This window comes from Periplaneta americana, chromosome 10 (assembly GCF_040183065.1).
Source record: "Periplaneta americana isolate PAMFEO1 chromosome 10, P.americana_PAMFEO1_priV1, whole genome shotgun sequence".
NCBI classification, from domain to species: Eukaryota; Metazoa; Arthropoda; class Insecta; order Blattodea; family Blattidae; genus Periplaneta; species Periplaneta americana.
The window spans coordinates 18,577,669-18,594,452 of NC_091126.1; the positions used below are offsets into that span (position 1 = coordinate 18,577,669).

The 16,784-nt window shown below is 34.7% G+C and overlaps 1 long non-coding RNA gene across 1 annotated transcript; it reads right to left on the bottom strand.

Moving 5' to 3' along the window:
- Positions 1-441: 441 nt before the first annotated feature.
- On the bottom strand, positions 442-13,369 carry LOC138707507 (uncharacterized). Its single transcript, XR_011334248.1, has 4 exons — positions 13,171-13,369; positions 8,674-8,779; positions 3,368-3,526; positions 442-577 (listed from the first exon to the last, which is right to left on the bottom strand). It is a non-coding gene; the product is annotated as an uncharacterized lncRNA (long non-coding RNA).
- Between the last annotated feature and the right edge of the window lie 3,415 nt (positions 13,370-16,784).

Here is a 16,784-nt window from a genome sequence, read left to right on the forward strand (position 1 = left end):
AGAAGAAATTAACTTACTGTGGCATTGCTGTTCAAGTAAACAAAGAAATTGAGAGTTGCAATCATTGTATCATTAGCATTTGTATAACCTCTTCTTATATCAGGATGCTGGTACTCGCTCTCCTGTGTTAGGCATGACTGAAAACTCATTCGAACTTTTTCAGCTATTTCATTATCATCAAGGTTGCCAGCGTTTTTGTGAAAATTCAAATGAGTTGTAATGACATTCTCAAATATTAAGTCCATTTTATTGGAAGAAAACTTTCTTGAACACCCTGGAATCCAGACTTCACACCAGTAAGTGCCTTGAATATTGTATCCTTTAACATTTTCACTGCTAATAATTTTGGAAGGATCGACAGTAATAGCAGGCTGAATTGTTGCAATTCTTCTCTTCAAATATACCCCATCTTTTATCCAATCAATTCTTGCGTTTCTATTTGCACTTTCACAGCGAAATATTATGTCATCCTTTTCGTCTTCTTTTATTTCTATACTGTTACCCTGAATGTCCACAGATCTTTCTAGAAGTCCCCCAACAGTAAGAATAGGCTTCATCTGCACATCGCAGTCTAGAGCTGAACACAGAAAAAAAAATTATTGACGAAGGGTATGAATTCCATGTGAGCAATTTGTTTAAATGAAATCAGTCGATAATTTCAATACTTTAATTAAATTTCCATTAGCCCAGTTATTTTGAGCTTTAATATTACAACTATTATCTCTTTTGCGTTAGTGAGTATTTTCACCAATAAATTCGTGTGTATAACAAATATTATGCCAAATGGAGTATGCTAAAAGCAGTGGTCGTCAGTACTTGCTAAAATGGTGACAGGTAACGGGTAAGGAGTGTATCGGAATATGCACTGTCGTGCAGAAGGAAGAGGGTGGAAGCATACTTTTACATGCGGTTAAGAGATGCTAGTCCGAGGGTGCACTGTGCTGATGACCACTGCTATAAAGGGAAAGGGAATACAATGTTTGAAGATCATTAATATTTTAGGTTGATGAAAGGGTAGGCTTAATTTTTAATTCAGCATTATCTTTGTGTGATGGAAAGAATGTTCTTCAATTCAGCATATTAAAATGTTTTGCTTGTTGAGAAAAATTGTACAAGGCATGTCTGAATGATAAAATGAGATTATGTCTCCTATAATAATTATGACAGCAAATGGGAAATGAAGTTGAAATAGGACTACCTCATCAAATGATTATTTGTCAGTGGTCAACCAAGTATACGTATTAGTAACTTGCCAGCTCTCTTAGTCAGTCTATGAATAAAGTGAGGCAAAAAATACATTTTTATTATATACAGGGTGTTAAAAAAAAGTATCCAATATTTTAGGAGGTGCTAGTATACATCAAAACAAGAAAATAATGACTAATAAACATGGGTCCTACAACACATTCTTTCTGAGATCTGAACGCTTGTTCATAGGAGGTGCTCAATGTTACGTCCATTCATGACAATGCATTCCTCTGCCCCTCGGCGTAAGGAATCACGCACTCTTTGAAATTTGTTTTAATACATTAATAAGAAAGTCCTGATAACGATCCCTAGATCTCTGTGGTAGCACGTATGACCCTATTAATCTATCACCAAGAACGCCTGCCCATAAGTTGATTGAGAACCGGTGCTGCTGCCTCGTTTCTTCAACAGCATGGGGATTTTCATCAGCCCACACATGCCGATTACGAAAATTCACAACACCATCTCTGTTAAACCCCGCTTATATCCACAACCAGATATTGTTTTCAGTATTCCTTGTGACGTATCATTATTCCATGCCAGGGATGTTAACTACGGTATGATTATCTGGTAGTCTGCAGTATTGTAAGGCAGAGAAATGCATTGCTATGAATGGACGTTACATTGAGCACCTCCTATGAACAAATGTTCAGATCTCAGAAAGTATGTGTCATAGGACCCATGTTTATTAGTCATTATTTTCTTGTTTTGATGTATACTAGCACCTCCTAAAATATTGGATACTTTTTTTAACACCCTGTATTATCTTATTACCACACACGGTAGTGGTGGTGGCGGTGGTGGTAGTGATTGTGGAGGCGGCGGCGGCAGTGGGGGCGGTGGCCGTGGTGGTGGTGGCAGCGGTGGCAGTGGTGTGCTAGACAAAATCTAATTCTAAACTGTGACCGATGTAGAACTTATTTTCAGAATACACTGAAAAATGCAATAGAATGTATGAACTAGTTTCGTGAATAACTGCTCCTATTCATTTCCATATTAATTTCTTAGATTGTATTTGAATTTCTCAAGATTATTTTTAATATTATTTGATAATGTGTCAATGTACGTATGTGATTATTGGCTATATGCGAATACCCACTATCATATCAGGAAATAAGATTTAACTATTTATATATGATTTTACATTTTTTAAACGCTTCTGGAACAGGAAAAGAAGCATAATAAAAAAATCAATGTCATTTATATCGTACAATAATTAAGTAGTACATACAAAAAACTGAAGCATCTCTGCAAAAACAAGCATAGTCCAGAAATGGAATTTTTTTCAGTACCGGTAGACTACAAGAAGTAAATTATGCCCAGAGTTATCTGAATACCTTTTAAAAATTGTTATATATTTTTTTAGTTAGTTGTTTAACGATGCTGTATCAACTACGAGGTTATTTAGCGTCGACGAGATTGGTGATAGCGAGATGATATTTTGGCAAGATGAAGCCGAGGATTCGCCATAGATTACCTGGCATTCACCTTAAGATTGGGAAAAACCTCGGAAAAAACCCAAACAGTAATCAGCCCAAGCGGGGATTGAACCCACGCCCGAGTGCAACTTTAGACCAGCAGGCAAGCGTCTTAACGGACTGAGCTACGCCGGTGGTTCCTTTTAAAATTAAAATTGACTTAAATAAAAGGATAAAAAATTCATATTTTTTTTTAAATTAATGATTAGTTCAGGAAATGGATGCTAGAGGGCATCACTACAGCCACTGTAGTGGTCACTGTTTAAAAGTTCAATTTTTGAATTATGTTTTTTTTTTTTTTTTTTTTGTAAAAGACGCCGTAATTGTAATAAAATTTAACAATTTGCATTATTTTAAATTTAAGAAAGGCCATTCAAAAGGAAAGGGATAAGCAATTTGCATGCGAACTCTGATATGAAGCTAATAACATTGTATGCCTACTTATAACCAGATAGCAGATTTTCGGTCCCTACATAGTAACAAGACGTCATGTCCCTTGGCGTTCAGAGGGAGCGTAACAATGTGTTCATTGACCTCCCTGAAACTGACGCAACCTAACGTCAGTATTGGGACCGAAAATCCACTGTCTGCCTTCAACACAGTAGGTACCGGTAGCTAGAAAGCTATTTGTGCATTATCACCTGGCTCTCTGATTTCTCCCAAGTCACTTGTACATACTACTGGTAGTTTGGTTAAACAGTTTGTCGCCTGAAGCTTCCTCCCTTTAGTTAGCTTCACACACATGTCATTTTCCCAGACTGAGTGCTTTTCCCATAACTCCTCAGAATATGAAGAATAACCTGCAAAATTAAGCATGCTGGTAAATATAAAAGTACCGGTAACAGTTTAGGTAATATTATATTCTCTGTTTACTATGACCAAATACCTATAAATGTATTTGCTATGTCTATCTATATATGCATGCGGGCCGGGTCACCTTCACATTTGCGTTTACTATACAAGGTGTACACAAATTAATATAGGAGTTTTAAAGTTGTTTCATTTCATTCACCTGAGATATAAAATAATAAACTACACATGGGGTGGAAGATTAAGTTCCAACTTTTTACAAGACACACTACAAAGGCTCAATGTGGGCACCCTTTGTTACATTGCATACATCCAACCAATAGTCAAGTTCTTCCCACACTCTGGTCAGTGTGTCTAGTGTAATGGACGCAACAGTCGCAACATTTCTCCATCTCAAGTCAAGTGGGTTGGTAGATAGTGGTGGCACATACACTTGATGTGAATTACCTCAATATAAAGAAATCACACTTGGTAAGTATGGGGGAATTTTGGAGGCCATTGAAGAAAAGTCATGCAATTCCTGTAACATTTTTTCCAAGAAAAGGAATGGCTCATAAGCTTTCTGTGTGGAAATTGCGCAGAAGATGTTAAATGTTGCGGAGTTATTTTCCTATTCCCGTACTTGGCGTGGAAAAATGTTATGTTTTATTTAACGACGCTAACACTTGCACAGGTTATATCAGCATCGCCGGATGTGCCGGAATTTTGTCCCGCAGGAGTTCTTTTACATGCCAGTAAATCTACTGACATCAGCCTGTCGCATTTAAGCACACTTAAATGCCATCGACCTGGCCTGGGATCGAACCCGCAACCTTGGGCATAGAAGGCCAGCGCTATACCAACTCGCCAACCATGTCGACCTTGGCGTGGATTCTCCATCACCCAGATAAGGGCTTTATGTGTGTTCACTTTACCACTAAGGTAAAATGATGATTCATCACTGAAACTAACACAACTAAAGAAATCTTCATTAGCCCTTGTTTGCTCTGAATTTCAATGGCGAAGTTTGTGTGTATAAAAATGGTCTGCATGCTTTAGGGTCTGCACCAGCTGCAGACAGTGTGGCCGCATTTGCAGTCATCTGCAACATTGCTAGTTCAGACTGGCTCATCAAACAGATTTTTTAGGACTGCACGTGAAAGACAGAGGAAATAGATTTGCAAGTAGAATTCAAGATTTCCACAGCATTTTTTTCATCATATGTAGAACAAAATCTCCTACAGCTGCTTACACAACCATACAAACCACTTAAAATCCCGATATATTCTTTCATGTACACTCAGTATTTATTAGACAAATAAAAAACTTACTTTATTTCAAAAGTAACTTCTAAATTTGTTTATATATCTTAGTCTGTTTCTTGCTCAAATTGCTAGAAAATCTATTTTGATTCACTATTATATTACAGATGAACTGTAGATTCCGGAATACAATCTCATTGGTAGTAACCATGTCATTCTGATTCATTGAAACTGCTAAAATAAACAATCGGTAGTATTTTCTGTGAACAAAAATTACATTATTTTGCCTTTTACGAAAACAATTGTATTTTTAAGAGATTTTTGTAAATGAAGAGTAGGCCTACCGGTATTTTCCCAAAAACATAACATGTCGTTGCTACAAGCTTGTTTATATGATTCTTCAACCCCGTAAATATTTCTGTGTTCCTTGTTGATATTTTGCTATTACAGTTTCTGTCAGCTCCATTTCTTTAACTGTTGCACTTTCTTATTATTTAATAACTCATTGCATCATGGTCTGGTGTTCTGTATTTGTATTTATTATTATTATTTTTTTTTTTTTTTTTTTTTTTTTTTTTTTTTTTTTTTTTTTTTTTTTTTTTTGCTCGGCACACCACAGCACTACCAATAATGTGGGTTTATTTATTGAGGTTGTATTCTGTAATCACTCTCAGTTATAGTCCAATATGACCAGTTTGACCAGTTTTGTTCAGATTTTAAGATATGATATTGTAGTCCTCCCCAGTTTGTAATTACTTGCATTTCATTTTGTCAAGTTTAAAAGGATAACTAGAATGGCAGGATCAAAAGTGACATTTCTATTACTATTTCACTATTTTTGTAAATTGAATACTGAAATACAATTCACTGGATTTTGCGACATATATGACAAATGCAAATAATAAGTGTAAATAAAAATGTAGATAATATGGAAAACAGTAAGCAATAGTGAGCTCATATCGTCGGTTTCTTGGTAAAAGTGACCAAGTCCAAAATTGAAAATTGTTGGGAAAAGGCATTTAAAGGTTTAATGATCCATCCAAAGATAACTGTTCTTCTTTAGATGTTAGTAACAAGTTATTTTGAAGGTAAATGTGCTATATTATTAGTTTTTAATATATAATTATGTCTTAAATTTTCATAAAGGTTGGATGCCTTGGAATGTGACTTGGTCACTTTTACCAAGAAACCGACGATATGTCTTTAATCTCATTTCGCAGATTCCAAGATCCCTACCTCAAACTGTTCTGTAGAGCATCCCCTATTTCCTATTTAATTTTGCACACTTTTACTGAAGCACCTTATATGAATATTGTTAAATTTAAATGAGAAATATGTTGAAAGACATTGATTAAAATTTTGGTAATATATGGTGGACAGTAACAGTTAAATTTAAGTTTTTTTAAATAATTGATGAACTAGTGGACTTACTCGTGTTAAATATGTAATATTTTTCCGGCTTACAGCTGTTTCAGTGCATCACGCACCATCATCAGAGCCTACTAGATCTCGGCGTCATCTCTTGGGGAGAGCATGTTCTTGGGGAGAGCATGTTTCTTGGGGAGAGCATGTTGATAATGTTACAGGCAGAGCATGGAGGGCACTTCACTTTATTATGAGAATCTTGAGAAAGGCTAGCCCCAAATCGAGGGAAATAGCATATCTAACATTAGTGCGACCGTTAATGGAATATGGAACTACGTGTTGGGATCCCTATAGAATATATCAGATAAATTCCTTAGAAAGAATCCAGTATAGGGCAGCTAAATTTGTTAAAGGTAAAAGAGAAGATGGGAACGATACGATAAAAGAACTTAAATGGGAAACTTTGGAAAACAGACGTAGGAAAACTAGAATAACATCATTGTATAGAGCACATCTAGGTCAGAAAGCATGGGTAGACATAACGGCTCAGTTAGAAAAGCCAACGTACTATGGTAGGAACGATCATGATTTTCAAATCAAATGTAGGAAACAGAAAACGGATGTAGGTAAATTCTCATTTTTAAATAGAACTATAAATGATTGGAATGACCTACCTGCAGCGGTCTTTGAGGGCTGTCCTTCCTTAAGGAGATTCAAGAATAATTTAAAGAGTTGTGTATAAAGTGAAAATTAAAATTAAGGTGACATTCAACATTTAATTTTTTAAGGTGACATGTATTTATCTAGCCTGACGAGTTTACTTCCTTGGTTTGAATTGTAAATTATTTAAAAATAGCGTGTAAGAGGGCCTTAGACTAGAAATGTTTAGTTTAAATGTAGTTCTGTTTATAAGTATGCATAAGAATGCAATTATTTGACTTATTTGAACTGTTGTATCAGTGAAGCGAGGTGAGTCAGTGAAGTTATGGTTTTACAGTGCAGTGAACAGTTCCGATCAGTGATAATTTATAGCGTCAATGAAATGTGTTCTATAGTGTCAGTGAAATGTGTTACAGAGTGTCAGTGAAATGTGCTAAAGTGTCAGTGAAATGCGTCATAGTGCCACTACAGGGAATGAGATGAGAGTAAAGTGAAAGACTATTGAAACTTATGTTGGACCTATACATAATTATGTAGGTTGTGTTGTAAAATTAGGTATTTTATTTTATGTTTTATTATTATTCTGTTAAATTGTATTGTGTATAAAATTGTATATGTGTTGTAAATTGTATTATGTATTGTAAATTTTATTGTGTATTGCTGATCATTTTAACTGTGTATTGTTAATATTGTATATACCACTGCCACCAGGTGCTTGCCCACTTGCAGTGTAAATAAATACATACATACATCTCGAACTTCTCTGCCTGTTAGGAGGGTGTGTTTTATTGTTGGAATGTGTTGGATTGTGTAGTCGAATAGTGTGTGTGTACTGAAATTGATCTGTGTGTTGAGGATTTGATCGGGGTGTGTGTTTGTATATTTCGTATTGTTCTAGTATGTTGAGTTTTTGGTTCTTGGGTTATGTGTGTAGGATTTCCATGTCCGTATTTATGTTATTGTATGTATGGTTGGCATTGGTTATGTGATCGGCGTATGTAGATGTATTGTGTCCTCTGGTTATAGCTTTAATGTGATCTAGTAGGCTCTGATGATGGTGCGTGATGCACTGAAACAGCTGTAAGCCGGAAAAATATTACATATTTAACACGAGTAAGTCCACTAGTTCATCAATTATTTATATTCAAGTGTTAAAAGTGGTGTACGCAAGATTCAAAATGGATTAAGTTTTTTTGTTTCATGATGATATACATACTTACAGACTAAACAAAACAAAAAAAGCTGTGCTGCTTTAGATCAGCCAAGAGCATGGTTAGTTCATTTACATTCAATTGTAGTTAAAATGTGTTATATAACATTATTATGATAACAGTGTGGTTCTCGGATATCAAACTTCTGATATTAGTATTGAAATTAGCAATTTCCATAAGTGGCTGAAGGAGAACGAAATGACTCAAAATAGTCAGAAACATGCAGCATAGTTGCAGGGTGCTAGCTGCAGATGCTTTTGTGGTTGTAATCCACTAAATCCTAGTAATGAAGATGTGTAGGAGTAACAGTCTTCTCTGCCTAAATCTCCGAAAATCATAACAAACCAGACAAACAAGTAACAACTAAAAATTTTTATGCTTGCTACTTGAACAAATATTCAGAAAATTATGTTAGATTAGAATTGCCAAAATTCAGAACTATTTTCTACCGAGTAAAAACTTTTAATTCTCACATTACATAATTATAGTTATTTTAAAACAAAAATAGAGGCATATTGGCTTAGAGTTGAAAGCTTATCTTTCTGTTTCTTTCTAACTCAACACATTTTTAAATAACTCGGAACGTATAGTAACACTGGTATGATCAATAAAATTTGTAATATATAAGAAAATGATAACACTTAAAATTTGTTAGCTTACTTGTGTAATTGGCAACTTCCTGAATGAACCCATTCACCAACTGAAGCGATGTCCATGTGTCACTGTTATTCACTAACTTCTGAAGTAGCTGGAAATTTTCTGTCACCTACAGACGAAATTGATTCCAAAGAATAACTTTTATATTTCTTAAAATTAATTGAATTAAATTGAAATAGTATATTATAAAATTCATCTCAGTTATACACTAGAGATGTAAAATTGTTTTATTTTATTTTATGTTATTTAACGACGCTGTATCAACTACTAGGTTATTTAGCGTCGATGGGATTGATGATAGCAAAATGGTATTTAGCAAGATGAGGCCGAGGATTCGCCATAGATTATCTGATTTTCGCCGTATGGTTGGGGAAATACTAGGAAAATACCCAATCAGATAATCAGCCCAAGCGGGAATCGAAGCAGAGCTTGAGCGCAACTCTGGATCGGCAGGCAAGTGCCTTAGCTGACTGAGCTATGCCAGTGGCTGAAAAATTGCTTTAAATACAGTTTTTAAGTAAGGGTCTCAAATCTTAAAATAATTGGCCTAAGTGAATAATTAATTAAATTACCAATCCTCTATTTCATTACTACTTAAAATTCTACGTAAAACAATTGAACAGCCACCCAGAACAAGGTTGTAACCAGCAAATACGAAATTCTTCAAAAATGGGGAAAAACACATTGTACTGTACATACCTTTAATTTTTTAGAGCAAGGTTGACAATCAGACATGTGTGCTGATTTTAATATGAGTACAAGCATTACACATAGCGCATCATTAATAACCATTATTCACGAAAAAGTCTACTTATGAGAAATGAGGATTACAACCTTGTTCTGGGCGGATATTCAATTACTGTTGAAAACGTCTTTAGAAAAATAGATGATCACTTTATGGCATATGTTCTTGATTATCATGAAGGTGCAAGTAGAAAGTAACATAATTATTAATTAATTCATAGTTTTCTGCTCAAGAGCTGGTCTTTCACTGCAAACCCAGCATTATTCAATTTTTCCTATTTTCTGCCTTCCTCTTGATATCTGCATATGACCATATATCTTAATGTTGTCTATCCTCTGATAACTTTTCTCCCATTCACCATTCCTTCCAGTGCATCCTTCAGTAGGCAATTTCTTCCCAGCCAGTGACTCAACCAATTTCTTTTTCTCTTCCTGAATAGTTTCAGCATCATTCTTTCTTCACCCCATCTGTCCATTTCACATGCTCCATTCTTCTCCATATCCACATTTTAAATATTTCTAATGGCTTCTCTTCACTTTGTCGTAATGTCCATGTTTCTGCCCATACAGTGCCACATTCCACACAAAGCACTTCACTAGTCTCTTTCTTAGTTCTTTTTCCAGGTGTCCGCAGAAGATGCTCCTTACATAATTATTTGCACTGCATAAATTTACAGTAATATTTCTCGATTTTTATGTAAAATTTTTCTATTCAAAGTAAATAAAGAACCAGAGAGCCAGAAATACAAACACAGACAGACAGACAGCACATACATACGTATATTCCACCACTATGGATTAATGGTTAGCATGTCTAACCAGGAAACAACCGGGCTTGGGTTCAAATCCTGGTTGGGACAAGTTACCTGGTTGAGGTTTTTTCAAGGTGTTTTCCCTCAACCTCTTGAGAGCAAATGCTGGGTAACATTCGACACTGGACCTGAACTCATTTTGCTGACATTATCACCTTCATTTCACCCAGATGCTAGATAACCATCACAGTTGATAAAGTGTCGTAAAATAATACATACATACACACACACAGAACAGAATAGACAGATATATATAGACAGGCATGTAGGCAGGGACAGACAGATATAGAAATAAATAGATGGACAGGTAGACAGATAGATAGGTAGGTAGGTAGGTAGGTAGGTAGGTAGGTAGGTAGGTAGGTAGATGGGTGGGGGGATGACAGTGGCTGTTCGCGAGATTTTTGTTTTGGGAGTCCTGGGCCAGATTTTTCAGCCTATAAAATGATCATCAAATATTACAGTGAAATTTGTATTATTAATTTTTTTATCTTTATTCAAGCTGAAACAATAACGAATCTTTGGTCCAATTCTTGTTGTTTTTCCTGCTGCTGAAAAATATATTTATTTTTAAACTGTGATTCAAGTTACGAAACACTATAAATATTAAGTGTTTAAATAGAAAAGGAAAATATGCAATGTTTGGATGTGTCCTTAATAAGTTTGGAAAATGTCACTGTTTAATACTTTCTCCTTCATTTCGGTTAGAAAACTGATGGATCATTTTATCATTAAAATTAAAGACTTTTTCAATCATGACTTTTTCGATGCCTAATATTGCCAAGGCAGCAAGACAGTTTGTGTCATTGTACAGTCCCAGAAAAAAAATAGCCAGTCTGAATTTTCTAAGTTCCAGATTGAATGCACTGCTCATGCTCAAGCTCAGTGCCCCAAAGCAGTGGTACACATGAGATTGCTTTGACAGTTATTAAAATTCATTTCACTTTAATTTTTGTCATAACTTGAAAGGCTTTTGAAAAATGCGATGAAAATTGTGATGTGTGCTATGTGCCACTTATGGTGAAACATATTTTATTACATTGTAGAAAATATGACTGTGTTCGGCATCTATATGCAATTCAGTCGACATTACATGAAGCTCTTGAAAATTATTTTAATTGTGTAAATGCAGTTCTAAGGTTTTTATCAAGTACAGGTCTTGAGACGGTGATTTAAATTTTATTGGCCTATTGTTGCTTACCCTTCAGACCCTTTACACCTGGAAAGTATTTTTTGTTGCTTATTGATTTACCTAAACTTTCCTTTTACACCTGAAAATTGTATAAAATATTATTGTAACATTGCTTAGGGTCTAAAAGGGCTAAGTATCAAGAAAAACTTACTGAAATATTGATTAAAACATACTACTAAATGCATGTTGAGATACACCCAACACCATCTTTTGGCGCACAAATGAGTCATTTACAGTTGAGCTACAACAGATCACATTTAGTACCGGTATGATATTCTCATATGAATGTACCTCCCTCAGATTGAATAACATAAAATTTGAAAAATTGGTACTTAGTCTCTTTGGAAAAATAAGTTTTCAATTGTTAATTTTTATGATATTTTACGAATCACCTTGTTATTAATGAATTTGTGTACCGGTACCTTATTATAATGTGACAACGTTTTTAGGTTACTTATGGTATTGTTTGTGTTTTGTTTTTTTAAAAGAATCTTAGATAAGGGCGCAAATAACCATAATTTTATTGCTGACACGTCCTATTGAAAATCATTATCTTCATCATTACATCAAGCAGAAATCAGACTTATTCTGAAATTTCATCCTCCTATACATTGTAAGCATAAATGGTTTTGTGGCTGTCCTTAAATATTGGCTATTTTGATTTCCATGCTTGTTATTTGGAGATGATGCAATTGAGACAAAAGCTAGAGTGACTGATTTAAATAAACCTTTAGGAGACAAAGTTAAGCTATACGAAGATTCAGGAAAACATATAGGCTTATCAGTAATCATGGGAGTAGTAGGTATTATCTTAAGAGTGAAAAATTGTGTACAGGTGTTGCCTATTCCTAAATTCAACATCATTTCAATTAGAAGAAGAAGAAGAAGAAGAAGAAGAAGAAGAAGAAGAATTCGAGATATGTCGATATTCGAACAATGGAGAATTATAGCCTATTAGGGATGCAATGATGTTGCTATCTTAGGGGATAATATTTGGGGGTTAGTTTGTTCTTATTTCTTGAACACGCAAAAAAAAAAGAAAACCACTATATATTATCTGCTGTGTATTTTAAATCACTAGTAGCAGAAATTATTGTAAATTTATATGATTGCTTGAGTATAGTTTTTTTTATTATTTTGTATTTATTATTTGTGTACGGTAGGCATTTTGAATATCAAGGAAGAAAAAAGTAATTATCAATAGGCCTACAGAAGAATATTAGATAATTCGGTAGAAAACGTTGGTGAATATGATGACACCATCGAGGATCAGTGTAGACCTATTGATGTTTAATTCATTTTTTCTTCCTCCTGAAAAATTATGCTCTGTACTGTCACATAGGAGGTTTCATAAAATCAACGATACACAATGCGAATAAAGATATAGGCCTAGATATGAGTCTTATGCAAAATATTTGAATTTCAGGGATGTGAACATCATATTTTTCATCAGTACCACCAAATTAATAAACAAAATCATTTAAGAATAGGATAAACAAGAAAACTTTGAAATTTTGAAAATTGGTACAATTACTCCATAATCCTTTCCTTTTTCACAAACTGTAATTACACAATCAGCTCATACAGACGTTGAATAATATTTGCAGAGGAAATAAAGTACACTAATAAAAAAATTAAAACCATGTTAACAACATATGTACGACGGATAGCAAGTAAGTCATGTATATGCAAGAATACTGGTACCGGTACTGCAGTTCAACTTTACTTTGTACATTTAATCTTTGTACTTACAGTAATCCAACTGTCAGTTAATAGATAGCCTCTCTCATTTCGGCACAAATTTAAAGCTTCAGGCCATGTATATTTAGCTCCACCATTCAAGAGTTTATAGCAATAATTTTGGTTCTCACATTCTGTATTCCACTTAGTGCCTTGTGTCCCATTACTGCTCAATATTACTAGGCATAACACAAAGAAAGAAAATATGCTGCACATCTTGCATTGTCGCATATTACGATGCCAGTAATCTATATCTTAAGTTTCCTCTGTGATATAATTTTATTCAACATTTCCTGTTCAACAACTTCCTCTTTCTTATCAAATATGAGTCGGTCCAGCTTGTCATTTTCCTCAATGTGTGACCTCTGTAACTTTTAAATATCTACTTCGCCCATTTCGTTATATCTCATATCATCTCAACCTTTAACAATCATAAAAACATATTTGAAAATAAATGTAATGAGATAAATTAGACTGTTTCCTGTCCTTACATATTATTATATGAAGTAGAGGGAAAAGAATGATGTTCAGAAATTTGTTTCAGGGTTTTGACGGAAATGCACATTTGTGGTTATCATAGCAGGGGTTTCTATTATCACATAATATTACACGTACCCAATGTGCAAGAATCAATTTATCCAAGAAGTGAATAATAAAAGAAAATGTTTTCTATTTGAACTGATGTTGACAAATTCTAAACCAATTATACCGGTACCACAAATTGAAGAAACAGGCATTCAACCATCCACTAATTACTAACTTATTAACAAAGACTTAAGACCCATTCACAATGAAAATTAAATATAAACTTCGGAATATGTATTATATGTCTTTCTTGTGTTAAATTTTATCGTACCTGGTTAACATTTTTCGGCCTGTTATTGGCCTTCTTCAGAATTGGTTGTTGCTGGTCTTGGCGCCTTTTTTGTTTTGTTTCCTGAGGGGGTGCACTTGTGTAGTGTAATGTGGAGTCAAACAGCGTATTCCGAATCTCACCGGACCGGTGGACATCAGTGACGTCACGCTGCAGCGGAATAGGAACAAAACTGCTGGAAGGTTCAATGGGTACCATGGTGGCTGTACAAGTTATTGTGCCACGCTAGCAAGATTTTGTGAAATTCCCAGTGTCATCTCGCTCAAAGAAAAGAGACCATAAACAATTTATTTCTTGAACCAGTAGTAATAAAGTGGCCTGGTAGCTCAGTTGGTAGAGCAGCTGGCTATGGACTGGAAGGTCCGGGGTTCGATCCCAGGTGGTGACGGGATTTTTTTCTCATTGCCAAACTTTCAGAACGGCCCAGAGGAATGGTTTACAAAGCTTTCCAGAATTTATGGTCATCTGTAAATTTTCTTGAATTCTTCTTCTTCATCTTTCCTTTTGCCGCATGGTGTCAGGTCTGCCTCAGTCCATCTCCTCCATTACTCTCTATCCCTCGTAATTCTTCTCAGTTCCCCAATTCCTTTCCATTTTTTCCTTGCCATCATCTCAATATTATCCATATACATTGTCCTTGGTCTTCCCTGCCCTCTTCTCTTGTTTTTCCGTCATTGCCTCAATTACTTGCTTTGGGTTTTTCTTTCTTTTCCCATTCGCACCATGTGTCCTTACCATTTTAGTTTTCTTCTTAACTTCTCTTCTACTGATTTCTGTTTTAATTTCTCTCTAATTCTCTCATTTCATACTCTATCCCTCTTTGTTTTTCCAAATATTATTCAGTAGCATTTCTCTTCAATTGCTGTTATATTATTTATTCTCTCATTTGTCACTGGCCAACTTTCTCTCCCATACAGCAGGGTTGGTTCTATAACGGATTTGTATATCTGTAATTTTGTTTTAGGCAGTATTTCTTTTTTCCCAAATTTTAAGTTACTTAATTGACAGTAAATATTACAGGCTTTCTTGATTCAGTTTAATATTTCTTCTTTTCTTTTTTCCATTTTCATGTATAATAGTTCCAGTATATTCATATGTTTTCACCTGTTCTAGGTCTTCCCTGTCACAATTAATATGGATTGTACCTATTATTTCTTTCGTTCTACCCATTCGCATTACTTTATTCTTTTTCGTATTTACTATCATTCCCTTACTTCTTAATTTCTGTCCATTCAACCACCGATTCTCGTAATTTTTGCTCTGTTTCTGCTACTAATAATATGTCATCTTGAATTATTTAAAACAGTAATTATCTCCTAAAACTCTGTGAAATGCTTTAGCATCATAAATATTGCATCAACAAATGTACCAAAAAAAAAAAAATCAAAGGAGGATGGCTGTAGCATAGACGAAATTTTAGAGTATGAAATTGTGACCGGCAAACACCAAATCCTGACAATAAAAAAAAAAATCATGTTGGAGAAATGCATGTTCCCTGTTCTTCTGTATGATTGCTAACAGAAAAGGAGAAGACAGTGCTCCAAAAATGTCAATGGGAAATGAAGCCAATATTACAAAGATCTTCCTGAGAGATAGAATATGAAGCACTGACATAAGGAATAGGACTGGCATGACTGCCGTGATAATGGCAGCACGACTGAAGTGGAATTGGTTGTCACATGTGTATTTTTAGTATTTTACTATTTATTTAGCCTAGCAGAAATAACATCATCAGGCATTTTTCCCTCTACCAAGAGATGTGAAGACTTAATCTGACAAGGTGGGCACTGACAGTAACAATGTTGGATCAAGAATCAGAAAAAGAAACCTGAAGAGACCACACACACATTGAGCAGACCTCTTCAAGATGGAGACAGGTGGACAGTGGAAAGTGTTAATTGTTAAAAATTATTTCTATGTTCTGTGTACGAAAGAAATTCACCTTTATGATATTTATGGCTTTCAAGATGGGGTTGAGAAGATTCTGAAAATTTCAACCATGTGTTGAGATATATGTTAGATCTGAAGCATGAGAGAAATCTTTTCTTAATACATTTTGGAAAAATCTAGAGTTATCTTTCGAGGACATTTTTTTAAATTCATTTTATTAATTACATGCAATAAGGAACAAGTTGTGCTTTTGTGAATCAGATAAGTAATTCATAAAGCAATCATTTATTTCTCTTTATTTATTATTATTTTATACATCTTGATTACACAACTTTTAACACTATATCACTTCGGAATATGTATTATATGACTTTCGACCTATTATTGGTCTTCTTCAGAACATGTAAACCAGGTACGATAGAATTTAACACGAGAAAGTCATATAATACATATTCCGAAAATATTATTTTTTTTTTAGATTTATTTATTTATTGTCTCTTTAGCTGCAAGGTCATAACACTACTGTCTGTTGAGAATGATGCATTAGACGTCCATTTTTCTGCTGTCTGCCAGCCAGTCCACAGGCATATGTTGCTATCTAGTCGCCATATCTGAACAGCCTGTAGACATGTCCACCATCAGGTCTTGCAAAACAGCATCTGTAACTTTATGTTTGTAGTGGAAGTAGGAACCAATCCGCCACTTGCCTTTTAAATAACTGGTTCCTTAGTTATTATGAATGGGAAAAACTACTAAACATTCTAATTATATTGGTCGATCCCTAGGATCTGAACCTGGAATCCCCTAAATGCTAACAGTGAGTCAGCTTCCTTGGTATTTATTAACTTCTTATTTATCAGTA